General features: G+C 38.1%; 1 pseudogene; it reads left to right on the forward strand.

Annotated features, from left to right (window-relative positions):
- The first annotated feature begins 7,593 nt into the window (after positions 1-7,593).
- LOC127438884 (vitellogenin-like) lies at positions 7,594-12,830 on the forward strand (annotated as a pseudogene).
- The last annotated feature ends 11,888 nt before the right edge of the window (positions 12,831-24,718 follow it).

The following is a 24,718-nucleotide window of genomic DNA, read 5'->3' on the forward strand; positions in this document are numbered from 1 at the left end:
TCTTTAGCAGAACAATTGTATAGGGTCTTCATTGCCGGATGGTGTGCTTCATAATGAGCCACACATTCTCAATTGGAGACAGGTCAGAACTGCAGGCAGACCAGTCTAGCACCCACACTCTTTGCTTACACAGCCATGCACCTGTAATCCGGGCAGTATGTGGTTTGATATTGTCCTGCTGGAAAATGCAGGGACGTCCCTGGAAAAGACGGTGCTGGATGGAAGTATATGCTGCTCCAAACTTTTTACATATATGTCTGCATTAATGGTGCCCTCACAGATGTGTGAGTTACCCATGTCTGGGCACTGACACACCCCTGGCTCACACAGACACTGGCTTTTTGACATGACGCTGATAACAGCTTGGATGGTCCTTTTCCTCTTTGGCCCGGATAACATGACAGCTGTGTTTTTCAAAAACATTTTGAAATGTGGACTCATCTGTCCAAAAAACACAGTTCTGTTCTACTTTCCATCTAAGATGAGAACAAGCCCAGAGAAGTCAGCAGCACTTCTGGACAGTGTTGATGTAGGGCTTCTCCTTTACATAGTAAAGTCTTAACTTGCATCTGTGGATGCAGCAACGGATGGTGTTGACTAACAAAGGTTTACTAAATTAATCCCAAACCCATGTTCATGATATCCATTACAGATGAATTATGTTTTTTAAGAGAGTGTCATCTGAGGGATCAGAGATCACACGTATTCAGAAGTGGTTTTCGTCTTGCCCTTTACGCACCGAGATTTGACCAGATTCCTTGAATCTTTTAACTGTATTGTGCACTGAAGAGGGTGAAATGCCCAAAATCCTTCCAATTTGTCTTTGGGGAACATTGTTCTCAAAGTGCTGGATTATTTGCTGAAGCATCTGTTGGTAAATTGACAAGTCTTGAAAGATCCTTGCTCTTGAAGGACTAGGCTGTTTTTGGAGGCTCCTTATATACTATAACATGATTGCATAACCCGTTTAACATCTCCTGTTTCACATCACCTTATTTCAACTCGGCAAATTGTTATTGGTCTTAAATTGCCCCTCTCTCAACCTTTTTGGAATGTGTTGCAATCATCTTATTTGAAATTACTGTACATTTTCAAAAAACAATCAAATTCATAAGTTACACATAATATTATGTGTAGTTGTAGTGCTTTCAATATATCAAAGGGTGAATATAATTTAAAAATCACTCCTTTTTGGTTTTTATTAGCATTTTTCATACTGTCCCAACTTTTTTGGAATTGGGGTTGTAGTACAAACATTCTCTGATGCCTCAGGCCTTCAGTTGAATATGCAAAAATGTGAAATAATTTGCCTACATCGATCAACCAAGCTATCATTATTTAATATTCCAGTTAAAGAGTGTATTAAATATTTTGGAATTTATATATCCAAAGACATGCCTCCTAGACAACAATTAAATTTTAACCTAAAACTTAACAAAATAAAAATTTTTGATAACTGGTTACAGAGAGACTTATCGATATTAGGGAGAGTCCTATTGTCCAAAGAAGAAGGTTTATCTTGATTTATCTTCCCAAGTCTTTCTCTATATGTCCAAGATTCCACTTGCATAGAAATTAACAAATTATAGGTTAATTTTTGTTGGAAAAATAAACATCACCATCTTGAAAAAGTTGTAATAGCTGGAAAGAAATGTGAAAAAGGTTTAGATGTGATTGATTATGTAGATATAAATAATACCTTCAAGGTTAATTGGATAAAAAATTTATTTGTGACCCTGAATCAATTTGGCTCTTTATCCCCTATAAAACTTTTAAGAAAAATGGGGGTCTCAAATGTCTTTTAACATGCAATTTTTTACCCTCTAAATTACCCTTAAAATTGTCTAGATTTCATGAACAAGTCCTTTTGGCCTGGAAATTGTGCTTTGTTCACAATTTTTCTCCTCACAGAATGTAAATTTGGAATAATGATTTGATCACCATAAAGAACAAGTTTATCTTTTTGGAGAAAGGGGTGGAGCATGGGATCATTTACTTAAATGATTTGTTTGATCCATAATTTAAAACGTACTCTTATGATCATTTTGGTGATCAAAGCTATTCCTTCAGGGTTGACTCATTTAATAGGCAGTCATCTGGTCTATATTAAAGTAGAAAGGAAGGACTGTAATTTCCTTTTCAGAAGCAAGGATATATTTGACCAAAGATGCACTAAAAAGTATATTAGACAAGTGTTTCATGACAAAAAGTAGGTTTCCTCTTGGGGAAAATTTTTATTGGAGCTCCATGTTGCCCTACAAATTTCAAATAAAGTGAGAGAAATCCATATAAAGACTTTATATAAAATATACCCCACTAATGTTTTACACTAAGTTTACAGATGTTAGAAAAGAATGCTCTTTTTGTAAAAATATGGATGAGTCTTTATGTCATTTGTTTTTTTGATTGTCAAATTGTACAGAAATTTTGGAAAGATTGTACTTCTTTTTCTGTGGACAATAATCTAAATATAATGTTGTCTGCTAAAGACATTATTTGTTACTTTGAACATGAAGACAAAATTACAGACAATTTATTGAATTATATAATTTTGGCTGGTAAATTCTTAATTCACAAAAGTAGAATGTCCAATTCTCTTCCAACAGGATTTCTTTAATGAGCTTGTATCTTTAATACAATCACTTAAGAAAACAAAAATGTATGTCTATTGTTTAGCACTATGAATCTGTATTTGTTGTCATTTAAAATATTATTATTTTATTTTTTTATACCCTTCTTCTCCCCAATTTGGTATGCCCAATTCCCAATGCACTCTCGGTCCTCGTGGTGACGTAGTGACTCGCCTCAATCCAGGTGGCGGATGACAAAACTCAGTTGCCTCCGAGTCTGAGACATCAATCCGTGCATCTTATCATGTGGCTTGTTGAGCGCGTTACCGCGGAGACGTAGCGCATGTGGAGGCTCATGCTATTCTCCGTGGCATCCATGCACAACTCACCATGTGCCCTACTGAGAGCGAGAACCACATTATGGTGACCACGAGGAGGTTAACCCAACGTGACTCTACCCACCCTAACAACCGGGCCAATTGGTTGCTTAGGAAGTCTGACTGGAGTCACTCAGCATGCCCTGGATTCGAACTTGCACTCCAGGTGTGGTAGTCAGCATCTTTACTAAAATATTACTTATTTTATTTTATTTCATTTATTTATTTTTGTATTTCTTTGTACAGTGCATCCGGAAAGTATTCACAGTGCTTCACTTTTTCCACATTTTGTTATGTTACAGCCTTATTCCAAAATGGATTAAATTCATTATTTTCCTCAAAATTCCACAAACAATACCCCATAATGACAACGTGAAAGAAGTTTGTTTGAAATCTTTGCAAATGTATTAAAAATAAAAAATGAAAAATAAAAAAAATCACGTACATATTTTGGAGTAACACTGTGTTGCCTGTTATTGTATTATTTTGGTTATACATAAAAAAAACAACAACAACCGTGATGTTTCATTATATTTAAAATGTTTGATTTTTTTTATCTTTAATATCATGTTTTGTGTGTTTAAATGATATGTGAATATTCCCACATAACACTCTGACAGTGCAATCTCTGTATGGGATTTGTGATTCTTGTCATATTTCCAAAATATGTTTCTTTATTAAACTAAAAATGAATGGGAAGACACGTCTTATGGGGAAAATTAAATAACAGCTACACTTGAGTGTCTTTTTCATCATATTTAATTTCATTTTAAAGCAACAAAATGTAATTATATCCACTTTATCAGCAACAGCGCATGAATGTGAATCATGCGATATCTAACTTTGATCTTGTGTGTCTGATCCGCAACAAGAAGTGAAAACTGTTTTCACTCCTCCCCTGACTGTTTCACTCCTCCCCTGACTGCAGCCACCTACTCTCATCTACTTTCAAGGCGAGGAGTTTGGCATCTCGAACAAGACCATTATTTTGGACAACACAACGAACAAGGATATGATGTCACATGAGGACATCTGGTTTTGATAAACAACACATAACAAATAAAACAATCCTTAAAAATGTGCAAATGTACCATCTACTTACTGTCCAGCAACAATAAAAAACATCTAGCTTTGAAATATTATAGGTCAAAAGTATGTGATGTTTTGATGCCTATGTCGCCTAAAGGGTTGACCGGCCCTGACACCACCCCTTACAATCCGAATGAAATTTACATTGGATTTGGCCAATTCATTTTGATTGATGTGGTTACATGAGAATTGTTTTTGAGACTGTGCTACTAGTCTGATTACAAAATGGATTGCTAGGTTCCATGTAAACACACCTTGTGTGAAATTGTTTTTTCATTGTCATCTCCAAAGAAAAAGAGTAAGCGGGTGTCTCCTCCTCTGTGTCAATGCATATCATTCACACTGCGTTTATGAAACCGCCATGACACATTTGAACATTTGCCATTTTGCAAATCTCATCTACACCTATCACATCGCTTCTGAAGATATTGATTTAAACACTGGAGTCTTATGGATTACTTTTATGCTGACTAATGTGATTTTTTTTTGGCTTTAAAATGTTGGCACTCATTCACTTGCATTGCTCACCAAAAGAACTGAGGAAATCTTCAATTGTGTTCAGCAGATGAAAGAAAGTCATACACATCTGGGGTGGCATAAGGGTGAGTAAATGATGAGAGAATTTTCATTTTTGGGTGAACTATAGGGCTCTTGTCAGATCTGGATGAATTTGTCAATAAGAAGAGAGGCTTGGAAACCTTTCTAATTAATTATAATTTATAATTTTTTATAATTTATAATTTATAATTAATTTAATAATTAATAATTTATCTTTATTCATCACACATTATGCACATATACAGTGAAATTCTTCTTTTTCACATATCCCAGCTAGGCTGGGGTCAGAGTGCAGGGTCAGCCATGATACGGCGCCCCTGGAGCAGATAGGGTCAAGGGCCTTGCTCAAGGGCCCAACAGTGGCATCTTGGCAGTGCTGGGGCTTGAACCCCCGACCTTCTGATCAGTAACCCAGAGCCTTAACCACTGAGCTACCACTCCCCCCTATTCTAGTAATTATTAAGGTGAAAATGTGAACAATGTCCCACAAGGACATTATATATAATGCTGAAATATAAACCAAAGCAAAATCATGTTTTATTAATGCCTACTTTTGCTATTTCACAGTTTTAGTTCTTAGTTCAGTGAAGTTACAGTTTTCAGTGTTGAAAGAATTTAGATAATTCGTTTTTAGTTCTGTACAGTAGTACCACTGCTCCCTAAATGCAGAGTACGCAGCCTGCGTAGGGAACAAACCCTGGTCGCGGAACACGCCATATGATCACCTCGCGCCTGCACATCTCTCACGCGCGCGCACCTCACACCCGCACATCTCTCACGCATTCACCTTGCTGTGCACATGCAGAAATGCTGTCTGTTCACGCTCCTGTTGTCAATCACACATTCAACAGGGCAAAAGGTATTTACACTTAATTTGGATGTGTACATGGATTTATACAGTAGGCAGTTTAATCCACCTGTTAAGGATGTTTCCCTGCCTTAATCAGCCCGAATTAGCTGCAGTAGTTTCCAGTACCCCCACGAGGGTGCGGGGTAAATGAGTAAATACTGACATGCGGGACGCGGGACAAAGCGGACTGATATATTGCTGCAGATTTATTTATTTATTTTTTGCGATTAACATTTTTATTGATTCATCTATTAGAAAGGAACATCAAAACATATATATACAGAACCAATATTAAATCATAACTACCCCCCCCCCCCATACCCCCACCCGACCCCCATCAACACCTCGGTGGTCACATAATTACAGACACACAACAAACAAACAAACAAAAAAATATATAAATAAATAATAATACAAAAATAATAATAAACTAATCACACACATCCCCTACACCTCTCTCCACTGTCCCTCCCCGAGAGCCCTCCAAAAAAGACAAATATTTGCCCCATTTCTCCCCAAACAGGTCTAGACTCCCCAGTCTTCTGGATATCCCCTCCTCAAGAGCTGCCACTCTGGCCACCTCTGAACACCACTCCTGAAATGGGGGTGCTCCAGCATATTGCTGCAGATTTAAAAATGTACACTTAACCTGTTGATGTGCATGCCCTGCACCCCCCCCCCCCCCATAGAACTGATGTCACTTTGCTGAAAATAGTTCATATTTATTAGTCTAGTCAAAAAAGAGTTAATAATGTTGACAAAAGATGTTATTTCTTTAAACCTAATGATGATAAAATGACCATGTGCATGTGCTAATGTACATAATTTTTACATAAAGTGTATAATTAAATCAGAACCAAGTTCAAGCACTAGAAATTCTGATATCAATTCTGAAGTAAAATTATATTAAACAGATTTTGTTTTTCACATTTTCTGTGCTGCTTTTGAGGGAAAATATGTTGAATTCTGCAGAAGGGATTTTAACATAGTAAAATGTGTTTAATGGAGCTGAAAGTACTTTAGTCTCTATCTTTATTAACTGTACTACACACAATTTTTAAACAACTACTATTTTTGGTTTTCCTAAAATGTGCTTACCTGCTTTCCAAAAATTCTTTGCAATTAAAAATGATACAAATTGAACTGAAATTGACAAGTTGCAAACAGATCATTCCACTAGTAGCAAAGTTAATCCAAATAGGCTAATATTGACTCTAAAAATAAGGTTTTGATGACATGATTAGAGGCCAGTGTAACCTTAACCTAAAACTGATAGCACTTTGTCCATCATGCCAAGTTTGCCAACATAAATTCAAATTTGTATAAAATGCAATAAATATAGAGAAAATCAATGATTAAAATCGTTTATGTGTTACTCTGGATTCCCAATTAAAGTTTGATATACATATAAATAGTCTGTGTAAAATCATTAGAATTAATCTGTTTCTAAATTATTAGACCTTATTTACGTATTAAAGCAGCCAAGTTATATGCAATGATTTATCGCATATGCAATGACTTTATCACAATTGTCCTACTGTGTGACTGTCTGAAGTCAGGCTCCTCAATCATTTATCAAACCCATTATGTCTCAATATAAACAAGCTTTGAAAATAATTCATCACAAGTCAATGAAATGGCATCATTTTAAAATGATCATAATAATAAAAAAAATCATAGTTTACTAGGTTTTGATTATTTATTATTATTTCATTTATTAAATAGATTTTTAATCAAAACAATTTATCAGTTGAATTTAAAATACAAACAGAGTTGAAAGTTTTCAGTAGAAGTGAAAAAACTGGCATAAACAAAAATCAGGTTTGTGAATACTGATGGTTGTACTAGTATAGAGACTGTATATAGTATATAGACTCTATTTGATAGATATTATAGAATCGAACCTATAAAGACAAATAATCACTGTTTTACTGTGAACATTGGCCTAAAGCATGACATGATGAAAGGCCAGTGTAACCTAACCTGTAAGTGATATCTATGTTCAAACCAGTTGGCGAACCAAAAGTCTTGTCTCACGTACAATTTGATACACACAAAAAAAATAAATAACTATTAATAATTCATTTAAGTATTAAATCTTGGTCAGCAGAAAACTACTATAAAAAGTCTGCCTCTCTGTGGAGTTCTTCACAAACTACCAACCATGAGAGCTGTTGTGCTTGCCCTGACTGTAGCCCTTGTGGGTAAGTAAAAACCAGAATTGTATATATTTTGTATTAAAAGGTGTTTTTCTTTAAGTGTCATTTGAACATCTTGAAAACTATATTAAATACCAAAAAAAAAAAAAAAAAGATGACTTAGAGTTTATTGTCTTTTCTTTCTTTTCAGCGAGTCAACAGATCAACCTTGGTAAGTAGCGTGATTTAATTTTCTATTTAATTTTTTCATTATAAAGTAGAAATTTAAAATTTTTGCACTATTGCTGGTAATGGCAAGACCAGTTTCAATGGACTCAACCCAAAATATTAAACTTTTTTCAGTTCCTGAGTTTGCCCTCGATAAGACCTATGTGTACAAGTATGAGGCTCTGCTTTTGGGAGGTCTCCCTCAAGAAGGTCTGGCCAGAGCAGGTGCAAAATTGATCACCAAGGTTCTCCTCAGTGCTGTGACAGAGAATACCTTCCTGATGAAGGTAAATACTACAAACAGCCATATAAATTCTAAGTGTCCTGCCACGAGACTAAAATAAATGTGCTAGCTAGCACCAGCTGTTAAAAGCAAAGATTCCATCAGTTAAAATGGAAATGTTCCCTTACAGCTCCTGGATCCTCTGATCTATGAGTACAGTGGCATCTGGCCCAAGGATTCTTTTGTTCCAGCCACTAAGCTCACTTCAGCACTGGCAGCTGAACTCCAGATTCCCATCAAGTTTGAGTATGCTAATGGTGTGGTTGGAAAGGTATTTGCTCCTGCAGGAGTCTCCCCTACTGTCATGAACTTGCACAGAGGAATCCTCAACATCTTTCAGCTCAACCTAAAGAATGCACCCAGGTAGTGAGTGCAGAGCCCTTCAGCTGGACATCTATCATAGTAAGTCTAACAGATTAAGTCAGTTAAGAGAGGACAAAGTGCTGTTTCCTAAAATGTAAAAAATAAAATAATAATAATAATCTTTTATGATGAAATTCTGCTGATTAATTGCATCAATGTCTCTTTACCTGTGAAGCCCCTCTTATGATTGGAGCTGCTGGTAGTGCCTACATGATCAATGATGCTGCCACCATCCTGCCAAGAGCTTTTATAGCTAAAGCACGTGCCTACCTGGCTGGAGCTGCAGCTGATGTTCTTGAGGTGGGTCACCAAAAAGGAGGTATTTTTCCAACAAAATGATTTCTTGTCTTAGAATGTTTTGATAGTCTTCACGCTATGATTCCTCTCAAACAGATTGGTGTAAGAACTGAAGGTATCCAGGAGGCTCTTTTGCAATCTCCAGCAGCAGATGAAAGTGTTGACCGTATCACCAAGATAAAGCGCACCCTAAGAGCAGTAAGTTATGATTTCCACTTTATTGTTTAATTTTAAATCGTTTTAAAAACATGACTTAGGTAAAATACATACACTTTCTCTGTTTATTTCCCTCAAGCTCACAAACTGGAAGGCTCTGCCAAACAACCAGCCATTGGCTTCATTCTACATCAAATTGCTCAGACAGGAAGTGGCTTTTGCAAACATTGACAAGACTATCATTGAACAAGCTATACCGGTGTTGTATTTTACTTCACGTCTTCTCCCTCATTAGCGTAATTTTTTTATCTGTCTCACAAAAAAACTGTTCTCACAATTGTATGTCTGCTAAATGAAAACAATCCACAGCTTGCCACTGGACCCAAACCACGTGAACTGTTGAAGGAGGCCCTGAAAGCTTTGCAAGAAGGAATTGCATTACAGTATGCCAAACCTCTGCTAGCAGCTGAAGTGCGTCGTATCTTTCCAACAGCAGTTGGTGTGCCCATGGAGTTCAGTTTCTACACTGCTGCAGTTGCTGCTGCAACTGTCAATGGTGAGTTTTTTTTTCCATAGATTTTTTTTCTTTCTGCAGTTATAACAGGGTTACCCTTACTTTGATATTGTTTTGTTCATCCTTCTAGTTCAGGCTATGATTACACCTCCTCTCCCTGAGCAGCCCGAGACCATCACTCTTGAGCAGCTGAAGAGGACTGATGTTCAATGCCAAGCTGAAGTTAAACCAAGGTATACTTTTACAGCTACATGTGAAACTACCTGCTAAACATTTCTACAATAAACTTTTAACAAACATAAACTCCCTAATTCTTCCTCCAGTATTGCTCTGCAGACCTTTGCTGTAATGGGACTTAACACTGGCTTGATTCAAGCTGCTGTTATGGCCAAAGGAAAGATCTGCACAATCATCCCTGGAAAAGTTTCTGCAAGAGCAGATATTCTCAAGGGCAATTACAAGGTGGAGGCTCTGCCTGTTGAGGTTCCTGAACATATTGCTACTATGAGGTAATGCAATGTAAATTCTATTGATGTAGCAAACATTTTAAATGAATGATCTGAAAGGTTTCTGAAAGTTAAAAAGTTTCAGAAGTGTTAATTCCTTCGGTCTCATATCCCAACCTTGTCTTGTTCCGAAAGCTTTGAGACTCTTGCTGTGGTCAGAAACATTGAAGATCCCTCTGCAGAGAGAATTGTTTCCTTGGTACCTGAATTGTCCATGCAAAAGACACCTTATGCTGGTGATTTGGTAAGCTTTAAACTTAAATGTTGACCTTTCATATGCTTAAAGTTGTAAAGTGCCTTTTTTTACATTACTTAATTTTTCTCTTCAGTCATCAGAGAACACTGATCCTGATATGCAAGCTGTGAGAGCTGCTATTCCATTCCACAAGACCCTCTGTCTTACTGTCCCATATATTGAAATCAAGGGATGCATTGAGGTGCATTCACACAATGCTGTTTTATCAAGAATTCTCCTCTGTTCTACATAATTGGACAGCACTCAGCCCATGTTTCAGTAGCAAGAGGTATTCTTAAAGACATTAAGAATTAAAATATATATACAAGTATACACTACAGGTCAAAAGTTTTGAAACACTTACTCATTCTTTATTATAATTATTATTTTTTTTTTCACATTTAGAATAATAGTAAAATCATCAAAACTATGGAATAACATAAATGGAACTATGGGAATTATGTTGTGACTAAACAAAATCCAAAATAAATCAAAACTGTGTTATATTTTAGCATCTTCTAAGTAGTCACCCTTTGCCTAGAATTTGCAAACATGAACTCTTGACATTTTCTCAACCAAATTCTTGAGGTATCACCCTAGGATGCTTTTTAAACAGTATTGAAGGAGATCCCATCTATGTTGGGCACTTATTGGCTGCTTTTCTTTTTTTTAATTAAATTTTAGTTTTATAATGAAATAAATTAATATGGTGGCACAATTATATTTTTTTCTACAAAACTAATTTCAAACATTTAAGCATACGCCTTCAGATCAAAAGATGTTTAAGATCATGAGAAACATTTCAGTCAAGTGTTTCAAAACTTTTGACCGGTATAAGTATATATAAAAAATATAATGCTAATGGTTTGTCGTTCTGGCTTCAGGTGAAGGTCCTGCAGTTGAAAAACTCGAGCTTGAGGTTCAAGTTAGGGAAAGCGCATCCTTTAGGGCAGTGGTAGCTCAGCGGTTAAGGCTCTGGGTTACTGATCAGAAGGTTGGGGGTTCAAGCCCCAGCACTGCCAAGATGCCACTGTTGGGCCCTTGAGCAAGGCCCTTAACCCTATCTGCTCCAGGGGTGCTGTATCATGGCTGACCCTGCACTCTGACCCCAGCCTAGCTGGGATATGTGAAAAAGAAGAATTTCACCGTATATGTGCAAATGTATAATGTGTGATAAATAAAGAAAATTATAATTATAATTGATGAAACTGAGGGAAATCCTGGAGACTGAAGCAAAAGAAGTTCCTGTCTCTTCTGAAAGCAGCAGTAGCCGCTGCAGCCGCATCATCAGTTCCAGCAGTTCAAGCTCCTCCATGTCCAGCTCTTGCATAACTAAGGTGAGGACACAGATTGTTGCTTGTTGGTGATGTAGCCAATATTTTTATCATAAATGTCTCCATGAGGAATTTTGTTGTGCACTGAGTTATTTTGTATTGATTGATTTACAGACTGCCACCATGATTGAGCCCTTCAGGAAATTCCACAAAGATCAGGTAATTATTAAAAGATACTATTGTTAATACGATTTTTACTTTATGTAATTATTTGGTTTTTCTTGTTTCACTTGATACAAAACTTTCCTTTGCCTGCAGTTCATGTCACCCCATGGAGCCTCAAAGGCAGTTAGCAGTGGAAGCACTGGATCAAGCTTTGAGGCTATTCAGAAACGGGTGAATCGATTTGTCTTTTCTTTCGTAATAACACAAAACTCAAAGGTGCTTTTCTGTGAATAACTAAAATTCCCACAGTAATTGGTTATGGTTTATGTCTTCAGGCTAAGTTCCTCGGAAATTCTATTCCACCTGTTTTTGCTATCATTGCCCATGCCGTAAGAGTTGACAAAAAGCTGCTGGGCTACCAACTTGCTGCATACTTTGACAAGTCAACTGCAAGAGTGCAGCTCATCATTTCTTCAATTGCTGAAAATGACAACTTGAAGATTTGTGCTGATGGTGTCCTGCTAAGCAAACACAAAGTCACTGTAAGACTGGAACTCTTGTGATTCTAAAACACAACAAAAATATCTTTGTACTAAAGCAAATTGACTTACTTTAGTACCATTGAGAACAAATATCCTTTTTTCAGGCCAAGTTGGCTTGGGGTCCAGAGTGTCAACAATATGCTGTTACTGCTAAAGCTGAGGCCGGTGTTCTTGGAGAATTCCCTGCTGTCCGTCTAGAGCTGGAATGGGAGAGGCTTCCAATAATTGTCACCACCTATGCCCAAAAGTAGAATTCATCAACACCTAACAAGAAATGTTTGGTATATGTTAAAAATGAAAATGGTGTTAAATATTTCCTCTTCTCTGGGGCATCACTTAGGCTGTCTAAGCACATCACTATGGCAGCTCTCCGGGCTGGATTCAAGCTTGAAAGAGCCACGAACAGTGAGAAAGAGGTTGATCTGACCGTGGCCTTGCCAACCCAGAGGACCCTGAATATCATTGCTAGGATTCCAGAGGTCAGAGGCCAGATTGTTTGTAAATTATTTAGTACTCACAGAGATTTAATATGAAAAAAATAACTAATTCATTTTGTACCTGCTGCTCTAGATGACACTGTCAAGGATGGCTGTTCATCTCCCAGTTGCTGTTCACATCAATCCAGATGGAACTTTTTCTATTCATATTGATATAGAAACTCTTCAGAACCCAGAACTACTTCTAGAAACAATAACTAATTAAGTAGCATGTTATGTAACATTAATAAATTTCCTGCAGAACTCAAAAATGCATGATTTGCTTTATTTCACAATATGGTCCAGCAACACACATATTGAATGCTTTTTAATGGTTAAATGAAGTTAATAAAATTTGACTTATATTTAAAGGCTTTTAATGTTGAAATAATTTACATGGTAACACTTAGAATAAGGTTGTATTTGTTAAAATTAGTTAAGTGAAAAAGTCCAGTGTGCAAGTTAAAAATAGACCAGCGAGCAAACGTTTCAGCCCATAGCTTTCTTCAGTGCAAATTTACTTTACTAAGATTAATAAGATCTGAAAAAGTTTTTGTTGAGAGTTTCACTTCACACGAGGGTTCACAAATATGCTATAGTATAAATAATAAGAATTAAGAGATTACAAACATTAGTAACACATCAACTGATGTTCAGATGGCTTCAACTTTAAAATAACTATAAGTTACTATTAAGTTATATTACTGAAGTGCACAAAAGCATATGTACAATAATTTAAAGGCCAATCCCTTTAAAGATATGCTGTAACCAACTGATTTAGAAGGAAAATATGTGGATTGTTATGGGACCATGCACAATAGCAATGCACTCTAATGCTTTTTCTTTCTATAAGATTTACTCCTCTAGATTATAATTTCCTTGTACTCCGATGTACCAATTCAAAATACTGTAAATCCACCAGTGAAAATACAGTATAAAGGCCAAGTATGATCTACATTGCAGTTAGTCTATAATCGAAGACTCAGACACATAAACTTTGCTGTAATAACACAGAGCTTTACCAGCTGAGCCACACAAACTATAGCTATGCCTGTTGCCAAAGAGACAAAGCATCAGGGTAGTAACCACAATATACTTTGAGGGGGACAAAGTACACAAATAATTGATATCCTTGTTGCTGTTCTGCTACAGTCCATTATGCATCACCGTCTGTTTGTCATTAAGTTGTTGCAGGAATAACATAAAGGTTTAAAAATAAAGTTAGATTTTTAGCGTGCTCAGTTGTCTCATCAATGTGCCATCAATGTCTCAACACCACTCATCAGTGTCATTTGAGCTATTAAGTATCTAACTAAACATGCAAAATTTGACCACTGTTTTATGATTAAAATGTTGTACCAACCGAAAGTAATTTCCAAGTGTTTAAACTATTCATCATTTGGTGAAATTTGCCATTTTGAATTGAAAATATGTCATGTAAAGTATGTGATTCATATGTCATTGTCACAAAGGCGGGTTTCAGTAAAACAAAAATTGATGTCTCAGTCAAAGTATCACATAAGTGCAATGGTGTTTATTTACAAAGTTCCCAGGGAAGTGAAAACAATTTTGGTTGATTCCATATAAAAAAAAATAATAATAAAAAAAAAGAATTACAGAATTCCTACCACAGCTACCTTCCACTCCAACTCTCCCAACTCTGAAAACGGAGCTACTTATATATCCAATGCCCCTCCCCTGGGACATACCTATAGCAGTAACAGCTCACCAAATCACAAAGTTTGAAGTACATCATACATTATTTTTTTCTTCACATAAAACAAAAGGACTAATCCATCTCTGTTTAGACATTAAACATTTAACCAAAAATACATAAAATAATAAAACAACACAGATATCAAGTGGTTTTGTCCATTCATCGGGTGACCCGGAAACAGAACCTGAAACAAAACATAGAAGTCCCCCAATGGTGGAACATGGATGTTACAAATGAAAACAACAAAAGGAGACTGAACCTTCGGTGGCTGCTACATACCACAATACACTAAACAGATAAGTGCAATAAACAATATTAAACAAATAAATGTGTCTCTGTGGGTTTGTGGACTGAAATAACCATATGGGATGAAATGGTGACATGAGTGAGGTGTATGTATGTGTGTGTGTGTATGTGTGTGTGTGTGTGTGAGAGAGAGAACACACAGCGCGTCACCTGCACAATGAGAGCAGCATGAATGAATGGGTCAATTTCAAATGTATGTGGTGTCCATGTGAGTACCGTCATGGTCAGTGACAGAGCCCTCTGTCACAGTCATTCATAATTGTGAATGAGAAAACATTAATGGAGTAGTTTTCAGCATGTCAGGATTAAGATAAAGTGTGAATTTGTGTACAGTATAAAGGAACTGAATGAATGTGGTTATCTGGTAGGTTTTTGAAGGAGCTTTTTAGAAAATTCACTTGAAATTGTCTAAGAAAATGATTGATAAAACACAAAGTAGAGATCAGATCAGAACTAGAACATTATACCTATGATTTGAGGCTTCCATTGAGTTTTTAGGTTTTGAAGAAAAGATTGTTTTAAGATAGGGGAAAAACAATGAGGCATAACTTGATGGCAGTAAATAATTTTGTGTATTTTCTTTTTACTAGCCAGCTGATGTCATGTCATTTTACAGATACATCAGTGATGAAAGGAAATTCCAATTATATTAGTCTTTTCTTTGATACAGCACAAATAATAAAAAAAAAAAAAAGATGACTGAAGCAGGCAAATTGCTAGCAATGCAGACACAGTGTTTCTCTTGTACTGTGAGAACTAAAAAAAACAACATATATTTTATGAAAGAAATGTTTTGGTTACTGATAGCACGTTCCTACTTAGGTTGACTTTTGGTAAATTTGAAACCCGCCACAGGGTGTCCGGTAAGAGACTTAGTCCATAGATGTCTGAGATTTGGGAGTAACCCATTTATTTGTCACCGCAACAACTCAAATAATTGCACGGATCAGTGTCTCTGCATGTTGCATGCAGGTGCTGATTGGCTGCTGTGCTGGATGCTGTGCATCGCTCAATCTCAGCAAAAGAGAGAGACTTAATCAGAAGGCATATTATACTGACAAGTAATGGCATTTATAACATTTTAAAACCAAAAATGATCAAAGTTTGGTTGCATTTAAAAAACGTAAATGCATTTAAAGCCTTTATTCAAAAAATTATAATTTTATCACCTTTACTATTTTAATGGACTGAGGAACATTATATTTGTGACCTCAACACCCGCAACCCCCCACCCCCAAAATGGTTTGGCCCCCAATGTTCAAAATGTGGTTACGGCCAGGGGCGGACTAGGAATAAAAAGTGGCCCTGGATATAATAAGTACTTAATAGATCAGACAAATAACATGTCAGAAAACGTTTTTCCCAACACACAGATGATAGGTTAAAATGTGCATGAATGTACAAGGGAAAGTGTGTATTTTAAGTGCTGTGACAAGTCAGCAAGTTTTTAAAGATCTTAATCACCTTTCAATTTTTTTCTAGCAGTGCAAATAAACTATTGGCTCAATTAATATGAGGTTGTGGAAACAACAAGTATAATAATAATATATTATATATGTATATATAGTTATACAAGATCATAAAATTTTGTTTAAAATAGTTAGATGGAGAAAGTGTCACACAGCATGACACTAATGACAATGCTTAAAATTTCATGTCAATTACTCACATAACTATGTGTAAATGTTTATTTAAAAAAATCAATGAAAACAAGTTTGGCAGAACATGTACATATATAATATACAAATATAAATATATGTAAAAAAATAAATAAACACCTCTTAAAGTGTAGATCTTTGCAGATATTTTGAAGATTAACTGCTCACATTTTCACTCATGTGTTTGTTGCATCTTTATATCTGCAGTGGTTTAATTCCTTCCCCAGATTATTCTTGAGAAAATGTTAAAAAGCCCTATATTTGACAAGCACTGTTTCTGCTATCTTTTAAATAAGTAAGCCTCAAAGACTCAAATAGCCATAAAGTCACATTTTTCATGACTTATTTTCTGCAAGTTAACAGGGGTGAGCATTATTCAGCAAGTCACACTTCAGCTCCGAGTAATGCTTTGCGGTATGAATAAATTATGAAAATGACTATGTACTGCTCATAGCTTTACTGTTTGCCGATTTTATTTACGCTGCTGTTATTGTATTTGTTGTATCTTGCAGTTATTTGTCATTCAGTGATTATTCAGAGCTCAACTAATACTTAATATGTTGTTTGCGGTTGTCACCATTACTGTGATTTGTATGTCAAATAATCAGGTCCACACGAAGTGAATGTGCACAGAAGATATATGCGCTCTGTTGTGTTTGCGATTTCAAAATAAAAGTCCATTGCGTTGTTTCAAATTTAGAACCATTTTAATAGCTTGTCTTGCATAGGTTATTATATAATGGCTTGTTTATGAGGAGCGCATGTGGATGTTGGATACCAGGGTGGCAGCCTATATCGCCTGTGGGATGGGCTGGTTCATGCGCAGCAGGCTAGCCCAAATTAATCAGCGGCCCACAGGGTAAACGCCCGGTGCTCCCGATGGCCAGTCCGCCCCTGGTTATGGCCTTGCAAAGCATTGCTGTCAAAATGATGTTTTGACTATTATCAATAGTTTTTATACAAATCTGAAGGTTTTTTTTACGGAAAGTGTTCCGATTTTTTTTCGGCAAACACCGGTATAAATGCAGCTGATACACATCCCTGAAAATTTTATAATTAAAAATAAATAGTTGCAGTTCATGAACCCTTTGTACTGCAAACATAATCCCTTTCTGTTTTTGAAAGTCTGCTTATGGTTTTTTGTCTTTACATTTGTATATCACTCTGCCTGTTATATTCTCACGGCTTTAAAAATAGCAGCGAGTTTCAGCAATTCGTTTGCACTGAGCTCATAGAAAATCCTCAAAAAAAGACTCTTTACATGCTATATATTACTGTAGACAAACAAATTGCAGAATCAATTTTTATTGCAAGTATAATATAACAAAGGATTGCAATAATTTTAATAAAGACTGAGAGCCAGGGTATTCTTTTATATTCTTTTAATACTATGCATCATATTTTATAATATACTTGTTATTTTAAATGTTTCTTACACACACACACACACACACACACACACACACACACACACATATATATATATATATATATATATAAATTACGGACTCTGTGTGAATAGACCTTCCATTAGAGGTTCGTCTCGCAAAATCGTCACAAGATTTGGTGTGAACAGGCCTTAACCCTGTGGTGATGGGGGCATGGCCCAGTGACACAGAACGGTAAAGATTGACACCTGTGGGAAATCACCTCTTTTATGTTTGCAGTGAGAGTGGAGAGAGAGAAAAAGGGCAATCCAGACCACCAGAGGGGAGAGAGAGACACACATGAAGCTGACTGTGTATGCATTGTGCTGAAAACTGTTTTGTGTTAGCTGAAAAGTGGAAAATAAAAGATTAACATTGACTGTTCATCTGGCCCCCAATTCCTGCTTCACAAGAGTGCAAGAAACCTGTCACAAACCCTTAAAAGGTGTTCATATCCTAGGGTATCCAAACATTTGATAAGCTGGGGAAAGGAGCACTGAGCAAAGGGGTCAAATTTCTGTGAAAATTATTAAAAAGGGGGTCCCTGCAAATACTGAGGTAGTGTGCCTATTAGAAAAACTCTGGCATCAACTCACAATCTTTATCTAAATATGACTAAATTGTAGCATGTCATGAGAAAACCACTGACCTCGAGGTAAAAGTTTATATCTTTACCATGTTCACCATATTTCAAGGGATATTCTCTGCTTAAAATATTGTCGCTAGGAATTGTATTATTCTGTTTATATTGAAAAGTTATTAATTAAATATTTGCATTTTTTCTTAATCTGACACATAATTTGTGTATCTCAAGGGATACGTTGGCCATTTAGGGTTATAAAAAAGAGGTCAGTTTATGAATGAAGTGTTAATGGAGAATGGTTGACTGTGTTTTACAATTTTAAATTACCTTCAATTGTTAAGTTTTAAGTCATTAGTACAAGGATTGGATCATAGTCCCACCAGACCCTGGTTACACCCCCTCTCCACCTGACTCACAACCACCTCCAGCAATCACTGTATCACCCCACACCAGCATACCTCCTCATCCAGCCCAGATTAAAGCTTCACTAACTTCCGGCTATGGGTTGCCAGCTCCTATATATGCCCCTCCACCAAGCCCACACAACCTACAGCACCATCAGTTTCATCTTAGACCAGCATGCATAACAATGCAGTCAATGTTCATCAGCTTCTGCCTATGAACTGCCAACTGACATGCTCACTTCTCCAGCAGACTCAAACCCACCTCCAGTGCCCACTGTATCCATCCCCAATTCATGCTTCACTATCTTACCTCAATGGGCTGCCAGCTCCTATGTACCATATGCCTTTCCACCTAGCCTGCATCCATGTGTTTTAACTGATAACAACCCAATAAAGTATTTAATGAGCACAGTAAACTTGGATGCCACATGCCAGCTGTGGGTGTCGCAGCTTGCCATGTTTGACATTGACATTGAGTATAGTCAGGGGCAGTGCAACTCTAATGCCGATGGTCACACAAGAGGTCACACAAGTCCTGCCCACAGCAGACCTCCTCCACTCAATGAGACCAGGCCAGTGGAACTAAATCAAGGAGGCATGAAGTTCATGTGACTCCAGTGGAGAGACCTGTTGCAAACCAAGACTGAGAGTCTACAGCAGTGGTTCCAAAACTGGGTGCCGCCAGGACTGGCTAGGGGTGACATGAAATTTCTGCTCAGTTTAATATTTTAATAGCCACCAGTTAAAAGTACTGGTAGTACCGATTACTGACTCAATTCCGTTCCCTCGCGGTTTTTGTCTACAGCCGGAAGATTTTTAAACGCTCACATGTGTATGTGCACGCTCTCTCTATAGAGTGCTTGTTTCTTGTGGTGAACGCAGCAGCACGCGTGAACATTTAAATGTGCATCTTGACGTGATATGAATGTAAACACAGATTTTAATTTATTACGGGAGCGTGAACAGATGGGACAAAAATCTGCGATGTTTTGATGCAATATTAATATAAGCCAAAACTGTATTACGTGATGCAGATAGGATAATAATCTTAAATCAAAATATCCGATGTATAAATGCAGCCTAACAGACGTGTTGCAGCTGTTATAAGCCTATCATTAATATTACTAAAACAACAATATTGACAAGAAAAAGAGAAAAGCACTCAATGTCAAAAGCTTTAAGCCCAATAAATTTCAATAATAGATCTGCTTTTCAGTCAAACTCTGACTCTGTATTGAATCTTTATTAATGTATATCTAATAATCACAGTAAATGTAAGTTGTTCTTTTTTTTTTTATTATTGAATTACATTTTTGTTTTTATATCACAATTTTTAAATGATTAATTGCTGCAGTTCCTAAAAAAACTTAAAGCACTGTTGACTCTGTTCTCTTTTTTATTACTCTATTGTATTACTAGTTTCTGAAAAATTACTTTAAAAACTTGAAGCAATGTTTAGGAGAAACACTTGACATCTACATTATTTTAATTTAATTTGATAATATTTATATAAATATTAAACTTTTAAAATGAAGGAGTGTTTTCAATAGGACAGCTCTCTTGATGTGCATCCTTACAATTGTACCTAGCATGGTTTAACTGGTTACTCCCCATCCTTCCTGCAGACATCCCAGACTCCCTGATGATCTCATCTTTGGCCTATCCACCACCAAGGAGCCATATGAGTATAGTAAATATATCCAGAACCTATGTGAGTGCTTGACCTATGCTTATGATCAGGAAAATAGGATGTCAAGGCATGCTAAAGATTTTCAGAAAAAGCCATATGACCATAAAGCAAAAAGCCCCATGTTCCAGTCTGGAGAAAGGGTGATATTAAAAGTGTCATGTTGAGGGAAAACAGGAGCTGACTGATTGGTGGGAGCCACATCTATATGTAGTGGGATAGAAGCAGCCAGGAATTCCAGTGTAAATGGTCCGTTCAGAAGATGGAGACAGAGAGAGTGTTTAGTTGTTTGGGATCCAAGCAGCCAATCCGAAAAGATCCTAATGCGGAAGAATCAGCCAGTGAAGTGGAGTCTACTGATTCTGATGCAGAAGAGGAGGATGTTGAGACTGCATAAAGTGGGGAAAGTATGGGAATAACACAGTGTTCCAGTATGGAACTGTCAGATAATTTGGGAGAAGGGAGCAAAGAGGATGTGAACCAGTTGAAGTAGACGGTGAGAAAAAGAAGAAACATGGAGTGCTGACCCTGTTGAAATTCTAAGAACCTCTGCTGGCAGGATGGAGATATCCTGAGTGGAAAAGATGCCCCCCAAATAAACGTTTCCTTGAGCTATATGTCACCCCAAGCAAAAGTGACCAGGAGATAGGAAGATAAATAAATCTTTGGGAGAGGGCCCAGGCAAAGAAGGAGAAGCTTCATCTTAGCAATAGATATACATACAGTACATACACACATACCCTCTCTGGGGATTGTCACCTTGTCATGGTGGAGAGGCTTGTGTGGTCCCGAGATCCCAAGAGCAATGCTGCCTGGAGCTATGCTCCTGGTAGGGCCAACCATGGCAGTAAGGTCGAGGGGGAGGTCCCTGAAAAAGAGCAATCCATCCAAGACCTCAACGGTGGAACAGGCGGAGGATGATGGCTGGCTTTAGGGGAGCATGACAACGGCTGGTAAAGCGGATGAAGGCTGCAGCAGAAAAGGGCCCCCAGTCATCTTAGACTCCATGCCACTGGATCCTGACCCAAATGTGTCAAGGATCACCTCATCTGCTCCACAATGTCAATCAAACTCAAGAGGAAGAGGAGGGTTCAAAAGAAGCAGATCCGACCAAGACTGAACCTTGAAAGCCTTGATGAAACTGCCATCCAGCAGCAACTTTAGGCCTCTCTTGGGGAAAGCCTCCAACAGGAATACCCTGATGACATCGAAGAGCACTGGAGCCTGCTGAAGGACAACGAGTCCATTAACACCCGATAGAAGGAGCACTTCCAAGAACTCCTCAACCGTGACAACACAACTGAAACAGACTATACCAGCCACATCCCCCAGAGTCCCATCAGAGAAGACATGGGGGAACCTCCAACTATAACAGAGGTTCATGATGCCATCGGGAGCCTTAAGATCAACAAGGCCACTGGTCCAGGTGGGATCCCAGCTGAGATCTTAAAGAAAGGTGGATCAGAGCTCATGTAACACATCCATGCCCTACTCCTCAAGGTCTGGAAAAAGAAGAACTTCCCTCAGAGCTCAGGGATGCTGTAATAGTGACCATATACAAGAAGGGGTACAAGGCTGAATGTGGAAATTACAGGGGAATCTCACTTCTGTCAACAACAGGCAAAGTCCTTGCTCGTGTCCTCGCAAACCAACTGCTACCACTGTTTGAGGAAGTACTCCCAGAATCACAGTGTGGCTTCTGCCCAACCAGAGGTACAACAGACATTATATTCACAGCATGCCAACTACAGGAAAGATTCCGTGAACAAAGGCAGCCTTTGTACATGGCCTTCATAGACCTGACAAAGGCTTTTGACACAGTAGACCGCCAGGCTCTGTGGAGCATACTATCAAGGTATGGCTGCCATGACAAGTACATCAGAATACTGAGGCTTCTATATGACGGCATGTCAGTCACAGTTGTCAGCAACAGTGGCTCTGAGTCTGAGCCTTTCACTGTGAAAACGGGGGTCAAACAGGAATGCATCATCGCACCCACGCTGTTTGCCATCTTCATTGCTGCCATACTCCACCTCATTGGCAAAGAGCTGCCTCAGGGGATCCCAATCCTGTACAGAACTGACGGCAGACTCTTCAAATTTAACAGGTTCAAGGGCAAGAGCAAAGTCAGCAACACCACCATCACGGAGCTTCAGTACACGGACGACAACGTCATTGCAGCACACTCCACAGAAGAGCTCCAGGGCATCCTGAATGCCTTTGCCAAGGCATACAGAGCCCTGGGCCTAACCTTAAACATCAAGAAGACCCAGGTCCTACATCAACCTTCACCAAACCAGCCATCTACCCAGCCCACCATATAAGTGGACAACACCACTCTTGAAAACGTGGACCACTTCCCCTACCTCAGCAGCCTTCTTTCCTCAAAAGCTGACATCGACTCTGAGGTCAACCATCGCCTGAACTGTGCCAGTGGAGCCTACGCCAGACTCAGGAAAAGAGTCTTCGAAGACTGAGACCTAAAGGCCCAAACAAAACTCCTGGTCTACAGAGCCATTGTCCTCCCCACCCTGCTGTATGGAGCAGAGTCATGGACCACCTACAGCAGGCATCTGAGATCCCTGGAACAACACCACCAAAGATCCTTATGAAAGATTCTGAGGATCAGCTGGGAGGACAGATGCACCAACATCAGCGTCTTGGAGGAAGCCAACATGACCAGAATCACCACCACAATAATGCAGTAAGAGACTTTTTGTTTTGCCCACAAGTGAACTGACACCATTTTTTACTGAGTTGAACTGAGATAATTTGAACATTTCAAAATGTCATAATCTGATGATGATGGTCGAGTATTACAAAACACTGATGATTAACATGGTGCAGGTAGTAGTATGCATGATGTTCAGGGACAGATTCAAGAACTCAATAGAAAGCATGACGAGACCATGGCAGCTATCGCCAATTTGAGTAGAGAGTTAACCAGGTCTTATGCATATGTGCCAAGAGAGCAATACATCCAACCATTTAGTGGTGATTTCAGCAAAGATGCGATACATGTTGAAGAATTAATTGAAGAAGTGGAGAGAGTGTTACATGCTAGAAATCAGACCACCGAGGACCAGTTGACCTCATGCTCTCCCTCTTAAAGGGTGCACCCTTTGAAGAGGTGAGATTACAGATGGGGAATGAACCAAAGTGATCATGTGACCTCTTTGTGTACCTGAGATAAGCTTTTCGAGGAAAGCACAGTGTGTCTCAGTTATTGCAGACATTCTATAGCTGTAAACAAATGAAACAGAGGATGTTTGTGCTTGCTCTTTTACTTTGTCTCAAATTCTGAGTTCTATCCTAAAACAATCATCAAATGCAATATCAAATGTAAATTTGGAAAACCGAGATCAATTCATTGAGGAGATTAAGGACACAGGCCTTAGAAGGGAGCTTCGCAAGCTTGTGAAAGACAAGCTACAGTCAAGACTTATTGAAGTGCAAGATGAAGCCCTTATGTGGTAGATCCTAAATCTCGTGTCACAAAATTAGTCAGCAACAGAAATGTTGGTATACCTGAGAAAAACCCTGCTACTCTTGAAGAAGTTTTAAAAATTGTAGCAGAACAACGAAAATCTATAGCAGAGCTAACACAAGCTGTCAAGAAACTCATTTTGCAGTGCACTAAGTCAGAACCTACAGCTCATAGTAAACCCAAGATGCAGCCCAGGTTTACAGATGATGGCCTGCCAATATGTTTCCGGTGTATTGGTGTAGGACACATAGGTAAGAGGTGTATGAAGAAAAACAAACAGACTGTCACAGAGAATGCTAAATCGTCAGTGCAGGAGAAAAAAACTTGCACCCTCATAGTCCATAGGCTCAGCCAATATCGATACTTGTTGTGACTGAATACTCCAGCGTGCTGTGGGAAAATGTCCTGTCACTAATCTAAAGATTAGTGGAGTAATGGCATCTTGTTTACTTGATACAGGAAGCCAAGTCAGTACTATTTCTGAAAGTTTCTTCAGAGAACACCTGTCTGTGGAGGATGAAGGCATGCTGTCCACAGCAGGTTGGCTGAAGATTACAGCTGCCAGCGGTTTAGACATACCTTACCTAAGACTTATCAGACTTATCTTGAGTTAGAAAACTGTTGTTCCCTATCTGTCACTCACTCGATATTGTAGTGACACTAGGGGTCACTCTTGGGAGCCCCAAACACCTCTGCTTTATTTAAAAAAGGCCAATGAGAATTGGCGAGTGGAATTTGCATGCCACTCCCCTGGACATACGGGTATGAAAGGAGCTGGTATGCAACCACTCATGCAGATTTTCTCTTTGGAGCTGAGCGGTTGTATTC

Source organism: Myxocyprinus asiaticus, chromosome 50 (genome assembly GCF_019703515.2).
Source record: "Myxocyprinus asiaticus isolate MX2 ecotype Aquarium Trade chromosome 50, UBuf_Myxa_2, whole genome shotgun sequence".
Classification (NCBI taxonomy): Eukaryota; Metazoa; Chordata; class Actinopteri; order Cypriniformes; family Catostomidae; genus Myxocyprinus; species Myxocyprinus asiaticus.